The sequence below is a fragment of the Cupressus sempervirens genome, chromosome 7 (assembly GCF_028749045.1).
Source record: "Cupressus sempervirens isolate cs-2001-9-10 chromosome 7, ASM2874904v1, whole genome shotgun sequence".
NCBI lineage: Eukaryota > Viridiplantae > Streptophyta > Pinopsida > Cupressales > Cupressaceae > Cupressus > Cupressus sempervirens.
This window is the reverse complement of record NC_143124.1, coordinates 574123091-574146350: the sequence shown is the minus strand read 5'-3', so window position 1 is coordinate 574146350 and position 23260 is coordinate 574123091.

Genomic DNA, 23260 nt, shown 5'->3' with positions numbered 1-23260 from the left:
ATGTTGAGCCTTCATGTCTATCTACAAGGCAATTTCATGATCAAGAAAAATTATAGATAGTTTCCATTGGACTTAGAAATATCTGAGACCATTAAACTATGGTATGAATTTGGAGTTCAAATGGTTATAATTCTTCCAATTTAATTTTTCTCATCTCAAAAGCTAAAGGGGTGATTCATGTATTTCTTTATATTCACTCAATCACAATCTTAAGTGTGTGTTGTCTATGATATCAGGAATACTTTCACTATTTTAACATTCTAAGTATGTTCTTCCCACATCACAATTGAATATATTTCTAGTTTCATCATATAGATTGATATTGTTCTAGCCGTTCCCTCTGTAAAGTAAGACAACTATTTTTAACTATTGTTTCTTACCATCCCTCTGTTTCTTATCACTACATAGATCAAACCACCTATAATCATTGGCTCAAGCCTCATGCTTAAAGTATAGATCATATCAAAGAGTTTACAAAATATTGTAAATTCCTTCTTCCTTTTTATTTTTTCTTCTCAAATTGATGTTTATCAATTGTGTGGAATCGGATCGAGCCAAACAATGTATGAACATGACAAGATAAATTGTATTATTTTCTATTTGGAATGATTTGGGGATCAGACTCTAGAGGTGAATTTTTTTCCATTTTTTAATTTTGCATTTACCTTCTTACTGTATGATAGTTGGTTCCATTGAAATCATAGGACATACCACATTAATTTTTCAGAAGTCAGCGTGGTTTGTAGTCTCCATCCCATTTCATTTACCCCTCATTTGAGTTACAAGATAGGGCTGAACTAAGCATGGGAGAAGCCATAAATCCATCATGTGCCTTCTAAGTTTACTTCCTCTGGTAGGATCTCTTGCTTTTTCTCTGTTGTTGGCAAGGATTTTTTCTACATAAGCATTAGAAGAAGGTGCTTGTGGAGGAGGAGGAAGATTTTGGGACATTTCCCATGAAGTCCACTTTAATAGAGTTGTAGTTAGCAACAATGTATTTCAAGCATATATTGATCATTTAATGCCAAGTTGAATTTTTAGTTAACACCAATTTGAAGAAGTGCTTGAAAGACTAACTCAAAATGTTTAACTTATTTTTTTCATTGTTCATTTTCAAACATTGAGCTTGATAAAAATTCATGTTCTTATTGCCTTTAATGTTATTGAATTTCATTTTTAGGTGATGAGGCTTAATGAGGCTTGCTAGTTCATTGATACCCTTTTGTCATTGAAGAATCATATTTATAAGTCATAAGTTAATGTATGTTGTGTTGATCTTATTTGAAGGCCTATAAATTCGATTGTATCTTAGAAATTCAATGCTCAAAGCTTTTAAAATTGCTTACTAATTTATAGTAGTATTCCATTGTGAAAATAAATGTTTATGTTTTTATGGTTAAAGAGTATTGCACTTGCAAATCACACTGAAACCCGCAACAAACTTACAATAATAACTAGAAATTTCACAAAAATTTGGAAAAGCATTTCATCAATTAAATTTAGAAAATACAACACATATCTTCAAGCTCAAACATAGTATGTTGATTGTTCATAGTGAAGAATACATATGATGGAGAACAATCAGTGAGAATGCAAATTGTTTGACTTAGTGTCTAAAATTCTAAATAGTAAATCATTTGAAAATCACATTTGATAGTTGCAAAAAATTCTAGTAGCAACAAGGGGTGGTCTTCTACACCAAGGCATACCAACATCAAGGATTTAATTGATTTGACAAGAAGGATAGCATTGTTGACATTGATAGGACAAGAATGGCCTAAAATTTGGTAACACATATGATTGTTCTAGAGTTTTATTAAGGGTAGCACTTTTGGTTCATAATCAAATGAGTATATGCTTTATCTATCACTTTATATTTCTTATAATGATTTCCTATAATGGTTTCTATGCTTAATTTTGAGTTCCATTTACATGTTTGTGCTATAAGTTTTAATGATTTATTATGACTCCTTATATGCAACTATGTTAGAAATTTGAAACATTTTTTATTTTCCATTGGCTTGGTAGGACCTTTAGATCTAAGAGACAAAGATTAGATATTAAAAACCAAGCTTTAGGTATGATTACATAATTGCATATTAATAATGACTATTGGGACACTGATCAACTATTCAACTAGTTATTTGCGAATATAAAAGTTTCTTCTCACCTTATTCCAAGATGTAATTTTGAAATTTTAAACTATATAGATTATTGTTCTATTTGCAACTGTTGTCCTATTCAAGACTTATTATGTTTGGTGCATAGATACACTATTGGTTAGATATAAATGAAACACATGTTTTCATTGAAAATGAATAGAACAATAGTATACAGAAAAATATTCTGGATTAGAAAATGATTGATATAAATTGAAAGCAAGCATATCACTTAAACCAAAGCAATAAAAGAAACTCACAGCTAAGCTTGATGAAATGTGGAAATGGATATCTTATTTGCAAATTTGAGCTCCCAACTCACTTGAAATGTGATTTAAAATTTTAATTTTTTTTTTTTGAAAAGTAAGAGAGTCTAAAAGGTACCCACCATCTATAGCTCCAATAGAAGGTGCAAAAGGGTCAATCCAAAGTTTGGTTTGGATTGTGGAAGTTTTGGTCCCCCTAGAGGAAGTTGCAATTAGAAATTGCTGGTAAAGATGGAACATCTTTTGATATAAAGAAATCCCTCAAATTTAAATTGAAAGGTGGAAAGGGATTTAAATTATCTCAGACACCTAAACATGTTCAAGAGTCAAAATGAGAATCAGATGAAGGATTTGATGAAGAATATGGTGAGGAAGAAGGAGAAGTCATGATCATATCTCCTCTAAGGCCTGCAAAAATTCAAGAACCATCTGATGCAAAGTAGTTAGTTACATAGTTGGATCCTTCCTTTGATTATTTAGATGAAAAGATACTACCAATATCTTATATGGCAAGTCAAGATATGTTCCCAAAGAAAAGCTTCAAAGAAAGAAACTAAAGTAGCCTTGACTTGTAAAAATTTATACTAAGATTGGGACAATGGTGATAGCTTCAAGAGAAGTTACCTCAAAAACCCAACTCATTGAAGTTGGAAAGACAAATCTGGTAGCCACAGAAGAAGACATATTACAACTTAAAACCAAAGTGGCTTCTAATATAGAAGTCCATGACATGATACAAGAGAAACTCTTAGATAAATTATGATTTTAGAAAATATTCTTGTCCCTATCAAAATCTAACCAACAACAAGAAAAAAAAATGAATTATTTGATTGAACATTATGGAAAGATGACATCCTAAATGCTACTTCAGAATTTTCTAAAATCAATAAAATAATATTTAGAGTTTTCTAGATTGTAGCCAAAAACTTGTATACTTCTTTAATCTGATGTTATGTTCAAAATCTTAGAGTTTCTCTTTTATCTTGTCATGGACTTCTATATTAGAAGCCACTTTGGTTTTAAGTCGTAATATGTCTTCTTTTGTGGTTGCCAAATTTGTCTTTCTAGCTTCAATGAGTTGGGTTTTTGAGGTAACTTGTCCTAAAGCTATCACCAGTGTAAATTTTTACAAGTCAAGGATACTTTATTTTCTTCCTCTGAAGCTTTTCTTTGGGCACATATCTTGACTTGCCATAAAAGATATTGGCAAAATATTTTCATCTAAATCATCAAAGGAAGGATCCAACTACATAACCAACTACTTTGCATTTCTTGTGTAGCTACCTTGTCCAATCTTGGTTTAAAATATGCAAATGAACTCCATGTTGTAATCTTTGTTAGATTTTAAATATGTTGCTTAGTTTCTATTCTTCTATCATTGGATGTAAGAGAATAGAATTTAGTAAGAGAAGATGTTTTTTATTATTATCATAATAAAACACTTTATCTTTTATTTTATTAAGCTTTTCAATTTAGTTATTTTTTGTTGTAAAAGTCAAGAAGATTCTCTTAGTACATAAAAGAGATCTTGGGTGCATAAGTTAGTGGAAGATACATATAAAATGTAGGAGAAAAATGTTTGAGGGTAATTTGGTTTCTATCTAATAAATAACAATTGTTTTAAGTGTTTGTTTCTTCTATTTTCAGAAATGTTTGTTTGAAGGCTATTGTACCAAGGTGAGTTGTTTTGATTAGTTTGTAGTTAATATTGTATGAGGACCAGTAATTGAAATCTTCAAGGTTTGTGAATGAATGTGATGCTACTTGTGAAGGGAGTTGCCAGAATATTTTAATTCCCTTACATCAATGATTTGACTAATCTAGACCTATGAGAGGTTGTAGGGTATAATACCCAATTGCTCTAGTGACCATTGTGTTGATCTACACCTATGACTAGTTGCTGATCCATTTTTTTACTTCAAAAGTATTCTCATAGCTCCATATATGATTAATCTCGGTCTTAAAGAATGTGATTTCCTAGAGGGTGCTTCCATATTTATTCATTGGTAGTGTATATTATAGATGGAATTCAAAAGAGTTGGATCTTTTGTTCTATGTGGATACTAAGGTTCCAGCTCTTGTTGATTTATTTAGTAGATTAAAGAGGGGAGAAAAGGAGGTATAGGATGCCTTGATCACTTTATAGTAGAGTGTGAATATTGCTCTTAAGATATTGATGAAAAATCTTAGAGCTACATGTATGAGTGACTTGGTTATTGTAGTAATTTACCTAATGAAGATCATAAAACTTTGTGAACAAAATGCTATGATAGGAGTAAAGGTTAATAATAAAGAGTTGATGCCCATAGCTTTTAATGGCTTCTCTACATCCTAGGATTTTTGGCATTTATAGTATTTGTAAAATTCCCTCTTGTGAGAAGCTTTAGTATGATTTCATTTAAGAAGAAACCAACTTGAATCTACCACAGTCAAAATGAAGTCGTGGCTTACAGTAAGAGCTAAGTTTATAGCTTGAATTTGGTGATCATACCACTTATTTTGTAAAAGAGATTGGAATTGTTTCCTTTTACATGCCTTTAGATGATATTATCGAATGAGATGATGTCTTATATGTTGTTGGATTAACAAAGAACCTACTTTTAGTCTCCACTATGATATATCTTGTCTGTGTGGTTGTACTTTATGGATAGTAAGTTATTATTGATATCAGTACTAGGAACTTGGTCAAGTATTGTTTAGAGGTAGCTAAGAAGGTGGTTTTTATAGGTTGATTGGTAATCTAGTCAAATACAAAGTCTTGATACTTGCATTATGGATCTTGACATCTCTCCAAAAATATGGTGTAGAGATTATTAAATTAATAGGTATTGAATAACAAAGGGCAAAAGGGTTGACTTCTTGACATGCATACCAAGTCTAATTTCCTTAGCAGTGAGAAAAGATAAAAAATGATTCTTGCTTTGATGAATTTATATATATGTGAAACATAAGTCACTTCATTGGCAACAAAAATACATCTCACTCATTGATGATTCTTTGAGGAAAACTAGGATTTACTTCACGAAGAAAAAAAATGTAATCATAAAATAATTTCAAGACTTTAAAGCTCTCATTGAAAATCAATAGGTCAGAAAATTAATTTCTAAAATTTGATATGAATCACTAAGAACATTGATGCCTTTTATCCCATCTATAGGTTCACTTGCAATGTAGTGTCATTAACTTTCTGGGTGTAATGCCCCCTTCCTAAGCTAGTTCAACATGGTGGAGTCATTAGTCTATTCAATTTATTCTTGTAGGTTAATGATTAGGGTTAGGGAATTTTGGAAGTGTTATTTAGTGTGGAGCCTGATCAGTCCCCAAGTGGGAGATTGTTAGATTGTGGTGACTAATTAGGAAAGTACTGTACATACTTCATAAATTCTTTGGGACTTGTGGCATCATCCCGAAAAAAATTTGGGCACTATTTTATCAAGATTTTGGGCTAACATGTAGTTATTAATTATAACCCTATCGTGGTTTAATACTTATATAAAAAGGCTTAGGGTTAGGGATTATTTTATAAGGTGATGCAAAAATTGGTTCTTATAAGCGTATTGAGCTGTAAGGGATTACAGATTATAATCAGGTTGTAATCACTAGATTGTAATAATATCAGACTTGCTAGTTGGTGGACATAGCCCAGGGATTGGGTAAACCACATTAAATCTTGGTGTCTTGTGTTATTTTCTATGTGATCTATTATTTTTTATTATTGGTTACATTTGCATGTAATTCTTATTTCTGTCTATGGTTTAATCCTAACAAGAAGCTATATTAGGTGTGATTTCATGTTTTGACAATTGAATGAGTGTAACACTTTTTCATGGAGCCATTTTGGTTTAATTCTCCCATACTAACTATTTATAGCAAGTCAATTATGGGAATTGATAGAGTTAGTGGGTAGGCTTGCTAATTTTAGTTTTGTCGATTGGTTCAATTTTGATGATGATCTCGAATTTGATATAGTCTATAGGAGCTTTTATCAATAAGTTAATAGAGGTAAATGAAATATTAAACTTTCATAATTATTTTAGTTTAATAATTTCGTAAAGGGACTATAGAGGTGAAATATTAACATGAAGGTGATTTATTTTAATGAACGAGCTTTTATGATTTAGCACTACATAGGTAGATTAAAATGAGAGGTGATTCTTTTAAAACAAAAAAAATAACATGCTCAAAAAATAGTAAAAAGATATGACAACAAAATATTGGCAAGAATGGTACCACCAGCTCCAAAATTTGCTAAGTTGTGTAATAAATTTAAGCAAATCAGCAAGATGAAAACCACTCCAAAAATGTGTGGAACCACTTCGAACCATAGGGATTGATAGGCCAATCCTAATTATGCACATGTTGTATCCTATAGGTGACCCCATCCTTCCTAAAAGAATACTTATTTTCCTTCCCATGATGTACTACCTCCTTATCATACTACAAAGGCAAACCTTCTCAGGCACCCAAAGACTACATACATGTAAGAGCAAGGAGAGGCCAAGCTATCGATAGCAATAGCCTTGCAGAGAGGGTAATTTTTCCTTTTGCCACATAATTAGGAAGGATTTTGCTATAAAAGATTTTAGTTTTCAACTCTCTTCATATAATGAGCCTAAAATATTGAAGAACAGGCTAAAATGCTAAATTACATTTGATGTCTTTAGAGTTAAGCACTTCAATGTCCATTGCTTCTATGATCATTGAAATCAATTTGTTGCTAACTGTACATCTATACTTTTTGGATATCTAATCCAATTGATCATTATATAACCTTTAAAAGCCAAAATTATTTCTCTCTATGCTCTAAATTGCAGGTGAGAAGAGAAAATATCAGTGAATGTATGAAGCTATTGCAAGATCTTGTTCTAGGATGTAATAAGGTATTCATGATTGAAATTTTATCTCTTATGGGTTTTTGTATTTTTTTTGTATTCTATTTGATATATTATCAAATGGTTTGGTAGTTGGCATGTTGAAGTTCAAACTAAAGGAAGACTCATTTATTGTCTACAAATAACTATTAAACCAGTGAAGTTAAATGAGATAATTAACTATGTCCAATCAGTGCAACAACAAGTTGAGGTGAGATCTAGAAACAACTGAAACAATATCTTCAAACTTCAATTTTGATCGCAATTAGCATCTCCTTATTTTCCACAATTCCTATCTATGAAGTTGGAAGATATTAATCCAAGACTAGACTTCAACATGGAGAGTTTGATTTCCAAAGATGTGAGTTTAAAGATGGCTTTCATAGCTATCATAGTTTTGATTCCTTGTGTCAAACAAATCAATTTGACTTTTCAAAACTTAAAGACTTCTAAGATTTGTAGCTTGATCTAAAATTTGAAGTTCACATGTAGTTAGGAAATTAATTGTGATATGGGCTCTTATAGGGGTTAAAATGCAGTACCCCCGAGTTGTAGTTGAGCGGTTATGAAAAATTGTTTTTGTTGGGATAATCCTCATAAAAAGCTCTTTTTTATACCATTTATTGATGTTCTATAAGTCATTTGTAGATCCATATGTAGATCACCTGGTATCATGAACTATAAAAGATTCTTTCTTTTTAATCCCTACAGTTTATTATGGCAGTACATATTCGATAAATGTAATATTTGAATCTTTTTGCATATATAGATGCATGAACCATCAAGTATGCCATTTGCTTCTAATTCAACACTTGCATATCCATAATTTTCCCAATCAAAGTGGACACAGATGTAAACAAGCTTGTTGTACACTCGAAAGTGTCCCACTCTAAACCCTTCTATCCAAACAATTCCATGAGTTTGGAATGCTTGGATGCCGGCTTAGAGCTCCCTATCCACGGAGTGCAAGAGAGTGTATTTCAAAAATAAGAAAGCTCTCAGATGAGCCTTAGAGATACTCTTCTTGCTAGTAAACCATGCAATGGGAGGTTCCAAAGACAAGATGCAAGAATGCAAATGTCCCAAGGAGTTCCTCAAGAATGCAATGCAACTAAAGATTAAGCTAGAATGAATATGAAAAGTGCAGCTATTCTAAGCATGGATGAGAGTGTTACAATACCATTATTAAGCTATGTGAGATTAAGCTACATGTAAAAATGAAAGCTAAGCTAAGATGCTATGGTATGAGAGAATGTAGACAAGAAATAGAAGTTCTCCACAAAGCTCCAAAGAAACCTGTTAGAAAACCTGCAGCATAACAATATTCAAAAGATGGATTGAATTGAGGGGGAAAGCTCTCTCCCTTTTAAAGATGTATGGACGGTAGAGATCAAGATGAAGATGGTGGATGATCAACGGTGGAATTTGAAAAGAGGAGTGATCCATGTGCACACACAAATCAACCAATAGAGTATAAGTTGACTTGTCATATAAGACAAAAGTCACAAAGCCTTTTCTTTTAATTGCAAAATAGAAAAAGGACTTTATGTGTGCACTTTAAGTGGGTTAGAAGAATGGGGTCTTTTATTTAATTAAAAGGGGACATGTTCTTTTAATCAAATAATGAACTTAGGATAGCATTGTCAAACTATAGGTTATAATCAAATAAATTGATTATTAGCAATTTGGTCTAGGTAAATGATTAAATTAATTTAGCCAAAATGCTGAGAAGGGGGCTAATAGTCTAGATGACCATTTTTAGATGATTACATTTGCCCCTCTTTGACTAATGTGTGATCGATCTGGGAACACATTATGTCAAAGAAAATAGAAAGCCAAGTAGGTAGTGGTAGATATAGATGTCTGATTTCGAAGAGTGAAATGCAGAAATAGATAGCAAGTCCTAAATGCACAGCCTGATAGCAGTAGTACTGAACACTAGGAAGATGATGTTAGGATCTTAAAAGAATTCTAACACCTAGCAAAGCGAATATATTGAGAGCAAGTGATAAGATCAAACAAATGCTCCTAAGAAATAGATAGCTGTAACAATCAGCAATAGAGTATTTTTGCCCCCTCGGGATCGAAATTGAAATGAGGTAAGGGGATGCAAAAAATTGGCTAGAAATGAGAAAATTAGAATATAGCAATGTCCAAGATGACAGATAGATGATTAGAACCCAAGAATGACTATATTAAAAAATTGATAAAATGCCCCAGTTTGACTAGAGTTGACCTTGAAGGACATAGCATAAAAATTAGGTCAAAACGAGTAGAAAGGTGATTTTAGACATGAAATAGTGAATTTAAGTAGATATGAAGTATGGAAATGATGAAGACATGAAGAAATGAAGATGCCCCAGTGATGATTCAGAGATTAGACCTCAAAAGGTCAGCTAACTGCTCAGAAGAAAGTAGAATTTCAAAAGACAATTTTGACCATCAAGGTGAACTCGAATTTGGATTTCGATCCCGAAAATGAATCTAGGACGTTGAAATTATTTAAGAGGTCAAAAATTTTATATAATGTGATGATAAGATAGAAAAGAGATGAAGCGAAAGATTAAGAAGGTGAAAAGACATGAACAAGAAGAAAGTAAAGAAATATATGAAAGGAGTTAGCTGATATGTCCACAAAAAGATGAAGAGAGAGCTCTCCCCATATGCAAGAATGCAAGACTAAGCTATAAAATGAACCTAAAATGCAAGCTAATATGCAAAGTGGTTTACCAGCAAGAAGTGCATAACATTTAGACTCTTAATTTCATCATTGAGCATTTATTAGGGACATCATGAGATCATACAACCATCACTAGTATAACTATGAGGATATGAATATGATCAATATGAGATAGGTATGTGGAAATCCAATCTAAGCATCAGAGACATGTAAGTCAAGATAACTACACGATTAGATTCCCTAAGTTTAATTTAGCAAGATTACACCTGTATCAAGGCATAAGCGCCGGGATAAACCCTGAGTGCGGTCTTGCAAAAACAATCAAGGATGATACATTTATAAGTCAAAGTGTTGAATAGGACAAGCATGAATGCTTACAACACTATAGACAAACAAAAGTATACCCACAAGCAGAAATCAAGAAAATATGTCCCATGCCCCTAGTCTTCTAGTCAATGACATCCTTGAAAGACTATTAGGGAGGGAACACCTGGCAAAGAAATCATGATAGACAGCACACAAAGTAGATAAAGATCAGCATAGCTCAGTCGTTTAAGTGTTAAAGTGTGTGTGTGTAAGTCACTTGGCCATTTCTTCCAGACTTGATTCTGATAGTGAGATATCGCGACATCGGAGACCGTAGGTAAACTATCTGTAAAGTGTTAAAAAACACTTGATGTCAAAGTGGGGGAAGTGTTGAGAAACACTATTTTGTGAGTTGTCAAAGAAACCCTAATCCACAAGAATACCTCAATAGGCTAAGTAGCTATGCCCCCAAGATGAGGACAAGAAACAATTCCAAGCTAGGAAATGTGTAGCAAAGTGGATGATTGAGATTGATAGACATAGGTGCAAGGGTTTCAAGTAGCGCCTGTTTCCAGGTTTTCACCACTTTGACAGATTTCTTTTTTTTTTTTTTTTTTTTTTTTTTTGGTGATACATCAAAGTGAGGTTTTCACTAAGATGATCATTTTTTCAGGACATTTTCTGATTTTTAAGATTTTTTCAGATTCATAGATGTATACAAGATAGCTGAGCAGCAAGCCTCTAAGTATAGAACTTCTTCAAGTGTAGGATGTTGATAGGTTCTGCAAGTTCTTCACCCTCTGAAGTAGACAACTGGTAAGCACCAGACCCAAATGATGTTGTGATAATGTAAGGACCTAACCAGTTAGGTTCAAATTTCCCTTTCTGTTCTAGATTTTGCTGATTTTTGGGATTCTCTCTAAGCACGAGTTCACCAACTTGGAACTCACGGGGGTGAACCTTTTTGTTATATTGTGTAGACATGCACTTCTGATAAGCTCTCATGTGATCAAAAGCAGCCTTGCGCCATTCATCCAGAGTCTCTAATTCTTGTACTCTCATAGCTCTATGGTCTTCATCGGTTATTAACCCATGTAAGGAGATGCGCAAAGAAGGTATTTCGACTTCTAATGGGAGAACAGCCTCAGAGCCATAGACTAGAGAAAAGGGTGTAGCCCCTGTAGGAGTACGAATAGAGGTTCTATAGGCCCAAAGTGCCGGATTTATTTGCAAGTGCCAATCTTTCCCAGACTTGTGAACTGTGCGATGTCAACTTAGGATAGCATTGTCAAACTATAGGTTATAATCAAATAAATTGATTATTAGCAATTTGGTCTAGGTAAATGATTAAATTAATTTAGCCAAAATGCTGAGAAGGGGGCTAATAGTCTAGATGATCATTTTTAGATGATTACACTTGTCCTACAATATGGAGGAACCTAGAGAACATGCCCTGAAAAAACAATAAATTAACACTTGGCCCCTATTGAAGGTTGTGGAGAAGCCAATTCTCAGGTGCCTTAAATCGCTTTACTACAACCATGTTAATCTAATTAGATTTCCACATTTCATTTGAAATATATTTTTTTGTTTCTGGATTTGATTGTTTATTTTTTTTAATCGTCAACATTTTGGATCACACTTTGTGATCAATGTTTTGGATCACAGAATATGATTTGAAACATTGATGCTAAAAAAACACAAAACCAAATGCAGAAACAAATACAATTATATAATCACATTCAAAATACATTGATAATGGATTTTTTAAGAGGTACAAATAAACTTAACTCCATGCTGTAATATTTGTTAGATTTTTAATATGTTGCTTTATTCTATTCTTCTATCATTGGATGGAAGAGAGCAACATTTAGTAAGAGAAGATGTTTTTATTATTATAATGAAACACTTTATCTTTTATTTTATTAAGGTTTCCAATTTAGTTATTTTTTGTTGTAAAGGTCAAGAAGATTCTCTTAGTACATAAAAGAGATCTTGGGTACATAAGTTAGTGGCAGATAGATATAGAATGCAAGAGAAAAATGTTTGAAGGTAATTTGGTTTCTATCTAATAAATAACAATTGTTTTAAGTGTTTATTTCTTCTATTTTCAGTAATGTATGTTTGAAGGCTACTGTACCAAGGTGAGTTGTTTTGATTTAGTTTGTAGTTAGTATTGTATGAACCATCAAGTATGTGATTTAGTTCTGATTCAACACTTGCAGATCCATAATTTCCCCAGTCAGAGTGGACACAGATCTAAACAGGCTTGTCTTGCAATATGGAGGAACTTAGAGAACATGCCCTGCAAAAAAATAAAAAATGAACACTTGGCCCCTGCTGAAGGCTATAAAGAGGCCAATTCTTAGGTACCTTAAATCACTTTACGACAATCATGTTAATCTAATCAGATTTCCACATTTTCTTTGAAATATAATTTTTTTGTTTTTGGATTTGATTGTGTATGTTTTTTATGCATCAACATTTTGGATCACACTCTATGATCAATGTTTTGGATCATAGAATATGATCTAAAATATTGATGCTAAAAAAATACACAACCAAATCTAGAAAAAAATAAAATTATACAATCACATTCAAAATATATCAATGATAATGGATTTTTTAAGAGGTATAGAGACACTTAACTAGTTTTTATGAACGTTTTCTAACCTAGAATGCTCTCAGATGCCAAATCTATGGGATGATGAGCTACAAAGTGTTGGGCAATTAGGGCTTAGGCAAAATATGCAACCTTCTTTCACCCCTCAAAGATTTCAAGGTTTGTTCATATTTCTGACTCTAAGTAATTGGGTGTCCATTTATCTTTGTCTTCAATATAGAGAATCTTATATTGTCTTCAATACAAAGAATCTCTTTATAGATTGAATGAGTTACAAATGCAATATTTGATTTTGTAAGATAGATATTTGGATATGTTTATGAATCCATCTTTTTGGATTGGATGAGTACAATTTTTGATCCAAACAGTAATCTTGATATGATGGCCAATCTTAATAGAAGTTTGTTATAACTTGAGAATGTATGAATGGGTAAATGAATTATTGATGCAATTTCTATTTATAGCAATCTCTTTATGAATTTGCAAATATGATTATCACCATCTATGATTATTGTCCATCTTTTTTAAGTGATGATCTTGTTGTGATGCTATCTCTTGTTGTGATGCCATCAAAAAACACTCTTTCTCTTTTTAAATGAAGACATACCAAGCAGTCTTTCTTCTCTTAAATGAAAACATTCCAATCAGACTCTCTTGAAATATCCCCACTGATTCTAATCCAATTTTTTTTATTTTTTTAGGTGCTAATTGAAGTGGTTTTAAGTTTATTTGCTAATGTTTGTAATTGAGTTTCAATTCCAATTAATAGTTTGGAATTCAACCATGAAATAAAATTGAGTTCAAGAATTAAGAGAATTTGAGACACCATTAATAAGAATTTGTATACCTAAAATCCAACACCCAAGTAGATGAGGAATTATATTGATGGATCTATGTAGATCTTAATATTTTTGTGCCCAACTTACTATAGTGGTGCCAACTGGTTTTATTTGCATCAACAATAATTACTGAGAACAAGTGGTGAAAGGAACAATGCAATTACTAAACACTATGCTTGGCTTGTAGGAAAATTTTTCCTCAATGTGTCAAACAATTTGAACCATAAAATCTTCCTAGTGCTTGATGGATCTCAAATTTGCTGCTATCAATCACTGATCAAGAAATCTGCACAAACCTCAATCCCATTCTTGAATTGCACAAACCTCTTAGTGTATTAATCTAGAGTCCAAAAACCTCTTATTATCTGAGTTCTCAATCCTAGTACAACAAGCAAAGATTGGAAAGAATGGTACTAATAGCTCCAAAATTTGCTAAGTCATGTAATAACTTTAAGAAAATTAGCAAGATGAAAACCACTCCAAAAATGTGTGGAACCACTTCAAACCATAGGGATTGATAGGTCACTTCTAATTATGTGCATAATGTATCCTATAGGTGACCCCATCCTTCCTAAAAGAATACTTATTTCCTTCCCATGATGCACTATATCCCTATCATACTACCAAGGCAAACCTTTTGAGGCACCAAAAGACTACAGACATGTAAGGGCAAGGAGAGGCCAAGCTACCAACAACCATAGCCTTGCAGAGAGGGTAAGTTTTCCTTTTGCTACATAATTAGGAAGGATTTTGTTGTGAAATATTTTCTTTCTCAACTCTCTTCATATAATGAGCCTAAAATATTGAAGAATAGGCTAAAATGCTGAATTGCATCTTAAGTATTTGGAGTTAAGCACTTCAAAGTCCACTACTTCTATGACCACTGCAATCAATTTTTTGCTAACTGTGCATCTGTACTTTCTAGATATCTAATCTAATTAATCATTATATAACTTTAAAAAGCCATAATAAATTCTCTTTATGATCTGAATTGCAGGTGAAAAGAGAAAAGGTTAGTGAATGTATGAAGCTATTGCAAGATCTTGTTCCAGGATGTAATAAGGTAGTTAGAGCTAAAATTTGATCTCTTATGGGTTTTTTATTATGTTTGATATATTATCAAATGGTTTGGCAGTTGGCATGTTGAAGTTCAAACTAAAGGAAGACTCATTTATTGTTTGTAGATAACCAGTAAAGCAGTGATGTTAGATGAGATAATTAACTATGTCCAATCACTACAACATCAAGTTGAGGTGAGATCTAGAAACAACTAAAATAGTATCTTAAAACTTTAATTTTGATTGAAATTAATGTCTCCTTATTTTCCACAGTTCCTATCTATGAAGCTAGAAGTTGTTAATCCAAGACTAGACTTCAACATGGAGAGGTTTATTTCCAAAGATGTGAGTTGAAAGATGGCTTTCATAGCTATCATAGTTTTAATTCCTTGTGTCAAACAAACCAATTTGACTTTTCAGAACTTAAAGACTTCTAAGATTTTTAGCTTGATCTAAAATTTGAATTTCACATGTTGTTAGATAATTCATTGTGATATGGGCTCTTATAGGGGTTAAAATGTAGTACCTTGGAGTCTTAGTTGAGTGGTTATGAAAAATTGTTTTTGCTGAGATAATCCTCATAAAAAGCTCTTTTTTAATACCATTTATCGATGTTCTATAATGCATTTGTAGATCCATATGTAGATCACCTGGTATGGATGTAGAGGGGTGCTAGACATTATAACCTGACCAAAATAACCTTGGACACAATAACCCTGCCATAATAACCCAAGGACACCATAACCTAGGGTCACAATAACCCATGGTCAAAATAACCCATGGATAAAATAACCCATAGTCAATTTAGATCAAGTTAGTATCCTTAAAAAGGGATTGTGAGGCACCATAGAATATATTTAGGTCATTTTTAGACCATGTATCCATTATATACCCCTAAAATAGCCTTAAAACATATTTAATATGCTTAAATAACTTATAAAATGGTAAATAATTATAAAAATAAAGACAAAATCGTGGGAATAAGCTAAATAAGAGTTATTATGAAAAGATGTAAGTCAAAAGGCATTATGAAGAGGCATTAAGAGGATATATAAAGTGGTAAAATTAAGAGCTTAGAGAAGTAAAGAAAGGAAGAAGGGGAGAAGAATGAAGAGTGTGTAGAGTGATAAGAAAAAGAGAAATCAAAATTCATAAAAATAAATAAAATTCAATATAATTTTTTTTAAATTTATATTAAATTTTTCTAGGGGTTTCTATAAAGTATACAAAAATAAATATACTTTTAGGAAATCAAGAAATTCTTCATAATTTTTAATATATACAATGCCTCTTCAATTTTTAACAAGTAAAAAACCAAGAGCAAGACAGGTGCAGAAAGCCAAGGCGACCGGAACAGTTGGGAGACTCTGATGGAGAGGAGAGTAAAAAATATTGAGAACTACAATCACAACCTAGCAAGTCAAATGATCTCCCTCCTCGCTTCGATCAACGACAACATCCTCTCTCTCCTGGAAAATCTCAAAGACAGGAACCAGATGGAGGAAGATGATAAACAGAACAGAGACAAAGATAGGCTGGATGTGGATAAAGCCAAGGACAGCACTATGGAGCAGGATTTGATGAACGCCTAGGATCATAAGGTAGAAGAGCAACAAGAGTGCGCCAAAGCTGCCCAGACCATGCTCGAGATGGAGAAGTAGTCTGCTAGGTTGGGTCTCTGTCCTTTGGTTTTTGTTTCTCCTGGCTTTGGCTTTTTGTCTGGTCTCTATTTTTCTGGTTGGTTCTCTGGCCTTTTTAGTGGATAGTTGTTTCGGGCTGGGCCTTTGGGCTTATTTTCAGCCGTAAGGCTTATGTTTTGGCTAGGCATTTTTTCGCTTATTTTCAGCCTTTCTTGTTGTTAAACTTATGGGTTTCAGGACCCCTTAAAACCTGTTTACCTTATCAAAAACAAGTAAAAAAAATAGGAAATTACTCATTTTAAATGGTTACACATATTTGCTTCATCAAGAAGGTGTCAATAAAATGATTTGGGATTGTGCAAAATATTTTACAAATAAATGTTCAAGTCGGTGCTATACTACAACACAAACATAATCTAGTGATGTGATTAGTAGTATAGGACATAATCATGCTTCAAAAATTGAGATGATCACTATTAAATAGAAGTTGAATGAAATGAAAGACATGGTGTGCTTGACTCAAGACTGTACAAGAAATATCATTTCTACTACATGTTCTAATATTTCATTACCAGTAGTAGGAGCAATACCATCAACCAATGCATTATCCAAAATGATTCGAAGGAAAAGAATAAGATTTGAAACACCACCACCAAATCCTTAGATATTGAGAGATCTTATCTTACCAATTGAATATACAATTACCAATAGAGGGGAAAAGACTAGTTGATGGTTATGAAAATAATAATATTTTAGATTATATAAGAGGCATTGCTCGTAATTTGACACTTTAATTGAAAATTTGAATAAATTTTTTTCTTAGAAATATACTTGTAATTTATAAATTTTGTTTTTCTTTCTCTATAATCTTATGGGGTTATTTTGTCCATGGGTTATTTGGGATTGGGTTATTATGACCCTAGGTTATTTTGTCCTTGGGTTATTATGGTTGGGTTATTTTGTTCAGGGTTATTTTGGACATTTTATTATGTCCTATAATCAAAATGAACAACTAGTATATTGTTTCATATAAAATCAAAGAAATACAAGTACACTTGGTTGTTTGTTTGTTTGTTTTGTTTTGTTTTTTGTTTTTTTCATTTGTTGTTTGCACCAAAAATGTACACTAGAATTGTCCACTTCTCTAAACCATTCTATCCAAGGTATTCCATAGATTGGAAAGATTGAATGGCAGCTTAGAGCTCCCTAGTCATGAAGTGCAAGAGGCATACAAAATGAGAATAAAGAGGGCTCTTAGTTGAGCCTTAAGAATTTAGTCCTTGATAGTAAACCCTGAAATGGGAGATTACTTATAAAAGAGAAAGAGTTCCACTGTCAAAGAATTCTCAAATATGCAATGCAAGAATGAAACTATACTAGGATGAGATGCATAATGAAACTAAGCTAAGAAAATGAGAGTTTTACAACCATTTTAATTAAACTAGGTGATCTATGTTATTGCAAAAGGAAACTAAGCTATTGAAAACAAATCTAAACTTGAATGAATATACAAGGAATGAAAAAGAAGATAGAAGTTCTCCAAAAGACGCTCCAAGAAATTTGTAAATAAACTTGTAGCATAACAATATCTCAAAATCAGGGATCCTTAGAGTAGGAGCGAGCTTTCCTTTTAAAGGTGTATGGATAGTTGAGATCAAGATCAAGAAGTGGATGATCAAGAGTGGGAGATAACTTTTATCATGATCTATGTGAAAGATCATTTTAGATAATGAGAAAGAGTTGACTTAACATGTGAGAAATAGTTGACTTTTATGTGGAGATAAATTATTTTCTTTTAGTTTTTAAATATGAAAAATACTTTATGTGTGCACATTAGAGTGGGTTGGAAGAATGGGGTCTTTTATTTAATTAAAAGGGGACATGTTCTTTTAATCAAATATGAACTGGGGACATTATAGTCAAACTATAGGTTATAATCAAATAAATTGATTTTTAGCAATTTGGCCTAGATAAATGATTAAATAATTTAGCCAAAATACTAAGAAGGGGCTAATAGTCTAGATGACCATTTTTAGGTGATTACACTGACATATATAGTACTGCCCCATTTAGAATCTATGCAACACCTTTTTCAATCTAATAAACTTGAGAAAGAGTTGATTTTATATTCTTCTTGTCTCTAAAAAGTTTCATATCAAGGATTTGTTTAGATACCCACAAATCCTTCATAGAAAAAGAATGTATTAACTATTTTTCAACCACTTAATGTGGTCCATGTTAGAGTCTTGTACAAGAATATCATCAAGTTATAAACATAGAAAAAATTATTTTTCATCATCCAAGCTCTTAAAATAAACACAAGGGTCTAAGTGACATCAATTGTATCCATGCTTAGTCATAAAGTTGTCAAATATAATATACCACTTATAATGTGCTTTCTTCAGGCCATATAAACTTTTTTTTTGATCTGCACCCTAAGTTCTCCTTACGTTTAACCTCTAATCCTTATAGCTCATCCATATATATTTATTTTTTCCAAATCACCATGGAAAAAAATTCTTAACATCAAATTTGAATAGATGTAAATCTACAGTAGCCATCATACTTAAAATTATAAAAATATAAGTCATTTTAATAACTACAGAAAAGATCTCATCAAAATCAATGCCCTATTATGTTTAAATATCTTTACAAATAATATGAATATATATATATATATATATATATATATATATATATATATATATATATATATATATATATATATATATATATATATATATATATATATATATATATATAACCCCCATCTTCCTCTTGCATCTCATAAAATCATTTATTTTGTAAAGACCTTTTATCTCTAGACAACCTACATAATAACCAAGTACAATTTTTCAATTATGAGTCTATTTCTTCTATCATTGTGGGCTCCCACTAGACCTTTGTATCCAACTATGTAGATTCATCATATCCTTTTGATTCACCAAAATCTATTATAGATTAGAATACAAAGAGGGAGATAACCTATAAGGAGGTATAATTAATTTTTTGGTCATCTAACAATTACTAGAGTTTGAAGTATTTATTTTCTATTATTTTAGAGAAAAAGGATCACTGGAACATCACCTTTTGGAGTATCATTCAACACTACTTAATAATTTATTGATCTCAGATTGGTTTTGAAAAGTGAGTGTCAACACTCTTAAGTTATTTACTTAGTTCATGCTGAACAAGTAGTACATTCCAAGCATAATATGTATATATTAGACCATGTTGAGTCCATAGTGAGTGTTGAGCCACTCATGTGCCGAGTCACTCAAGTGTCAAGCAGATAGTGTTTGTTGAGTGATTCAAGAGCTGAGTAAATAGTGGATGTCGAGTGATACAGATGTCAATTCATAGTATAAATATTAGTTCATGCTAAGCATTAGAGACTTTAGATGCCAAGTGAGATAGTTTTCACATATTTTTTTGTAATGGTACAAACAACTATGTAAACCATTTTTGAGCTGACTTAAGGATGAATTACGATATTTTGGATATTAGGACAAATCTCAAGTTGGATTCCCTACACAATTACATGTAGCCAATCATAAAATGGGAGGATTAAGTGGCAAAATATACAACAAAGAGACATCTGATAAAGAAGGATCGAGAAGACAATCATTTAGAGGTGATCTATCACTAGGCAAGCAAGTGCTAACCATAGGATCAATGCTGAGACATTTTAATAGGAAATTTTAGTCAAAATATGTTAACAAAGTAGTCTTAATAGGCTATATTGAAATCCTTTAATAGGGTGCTTACTTAGTTGTAAGTTAAAGTCCTTTATCAAGGCACACTTCTAATAGGGTGTTGAAATCCTCTAACAAGGTGAGACCTAACATTCTTTGTAAGCCTTTAATAGGGCAGACCTTTTATATACACTTTATTACTACAGTAGTGAAGATTTGTGGGTGTCATCCCCACCCCAATTTTACCTTCTCACTTGGAGGGTTTCTAGGGAATCATACCTAGTGTCAAATGTGTGTGAATGTTTAATTGATTGCATGCTTTATATGTACATTCTTTACATGTTATTTTAGTTTACTCATTGAATACATGAGATTGATGTGTGGTAAAAGTTTTATGGGTCCAATTTTAAACTACTAATTCACCCCCCCTAGAAGTTTACCTTTCCTATTGTTATTCTAACAATTGGTATCGGTGCTTTGTTCACTAAAAGAGAAGCTTTGCAACTTTGAGGAAAAATCTTGAAATGGATGTTTATAAGTTCGAAAAGATTATTGAGAATCAGGAGATTGAAATACATCTCATACTAAATCAATTGAATGAAGCAAGAGAAGAATTAAAGAAATCCTTAAAGAGAAAGAAGGAAATTGCTATTGCAGAGAATCACAAGACACACAATGTAGAGAGATAAACACGAACAAGCTATTTTTAGATGGAGACTCAAATGAATTTGATGCACTAGTTGCAGATCTAATGGAAAAGAATAGAGCCCAAGATGAGGAAATTAGAAATCTCAAGTTAGAGCAAGAATCACAAGCCATACTACTATGTGAAGTGACTGAACAGAAGAAGAAAGCCATGTAAGACAAAGCCATGATTGAAGAAGACAAAATAAGTTTGGTCAAAAGAGTGGAAGAGAAGTCAATAAAGATAACTAAGATCTCCAACATGCAATTGGATACTCTAAGTCAAATGATGAATGCCAACTATGAACTAAATGTCAAGGACATCAAGATAACTACATTGAAGTTGTAGAATGAACAATTGTAAAATGACCTAAACATGGAAAAGGAATTTGCTAAAAGTTTCAACAAGTTAAATTAAGGCATCAAATTCTTTGAGAAATTATTGAGATCCCCTAGATCCAATAATGATACATTTGGATTTGGATACACAAACACTAAAGAAGGAGAGTCATCCAAAAGTGTTGAAGAAAGGAACAACAAAGGTAAGAACTCCAAACCTACTTTTCATAATTGTGGTAAGAAAGGACATACACTTAATGTGTGTAAGATCAGAACTAAAAATTAGAATGTCAAACCTAAGAGCATGGTTCACTGTCATAAGTGCAACAAACAAGGTCAGCAAACACATAAATGCAGAACCAAGACCATGCACACACAAAGATTTGAAGGATATTATTGCAACTATTAGAAGTATGGACATAGAGCTTTTGAGTGCAAATCTAAACCCATGTGGTCATCAAACAAGCAAACAAAGGTAAGGAACAATGGAAACTCTTATAACTAGGATTATAACACAAGATATAGCTGCAATTATTGTCAAGAATATGGATGTGTTCCTAAGAGTTGTATTAGGAGACACTTTAGAGGTGACTGCAAGAGGTGGTTGAGTCAAACCACATGTTTTAGCTATTTAAAGGCTGGTCACATCAGTAGATATTGTCCAAAAAAGTCAAAGGCACCAAGTTGTGAATTTAATAAAGGCAAAGGCAAAGTAGATGTTGAACACATTAGAGATGAGATGAATAAGACATGGAAAAAGAAAGATGATTGTGGCACATCTAATGGAGAAGGGATCACTTCACCCAATGGGTCAGGTGATCACACCTCATCAAACTAGGCAATCAAGAATTATTTGGGAATGATATTCAAAAGCTATATCATTCATCATTTCCAAAGGATCTAGTACCAAAAGGATTACATTAGCTTTAATAAAGATGCAAGATGTTATTAGAAATCTAGGAAAAATCTTTGAGTTTTTCATGTTACTGTTGAGCATGAAATATTTCCTATGTGTGTCAAGTGACATTAGAAGATGTCAAGCTAATAGACTGGCTAGTGTCAAGCTCATAGTGGTTGTTGAGTAAATGGAAATGTCAATGGATGCCAAGTGAGCCTAAAATTGGTTGATGTTGAGCTTATAGTTGTGTAAGCACTCAACATTTATTGCAAGGTTTTCAAAGGGTATTTGATCAATTTTATCTCATTTTTCATCATTTCAAATTTGATAATGAGTGTAGAGAGTAGAAGGAAATTAGAAAACTCATCCAAAGTGATTGTAGAAGATTCAAGCAATAATTCTACACCAATTCGTAAGATTTCACAAGGTATTTGTCAAGAGCTAAGCTATTCAGTTTAAATTCCATAAACCCTAGTTTCACATTATGGAATCTAGTTCAAAGAATGTAGATGGAAAGAAAGTTTTGAATGTATAGTTAGTGAGTAATGAGGTCAAGAAACCCATTTTCAAAGCTATTCCTAATATTTCTTACAAGCAAGACCCTTCTAGTGCGTTATTCATGATACCTCTAAACATTTTAATGGTGCAAGATGTTAGGAAAAGCTATAACTATAAAATTGATAGCATTGGGGATACAGAGATTAGGGAAGCATATGGAAGACTCTATGATAATGGTGTACTAAAGGAAGAATTCAAAATCGTAGAGAAGAAAGAATTGACATGAGCCCTATATTTTCCAAATGTATTCAAAACAAAATAGATAAGGATAGTGCTTAGCCGAATTCATGATAGTTCATTATGGTTGGATAATGGACCTCTCAAAATAACTAAGAGGATAATACATAGGATTATTGGTTACCAAACCCTACATCAGGCCAAGATATTACAAAGTGATTCAAAGGAGGTGATTGAAAAGAACACTGGAGCTGTATGGAATAAGAGAGGTGTGACAATAGATACAATTATTAATCCATTGATTGAATTTTCTATTAGGATTATATCACACAAGTTTTACCAATCTAGTATATTAAACAGTGTGTCCTATATATTTGTGAATGTGGGTTATAATATTGTTAAGAAATATCATACATATGATCTAGCAGAGCTACAATTGTAGTAACTAGAACCTTGGAGGCATCAGA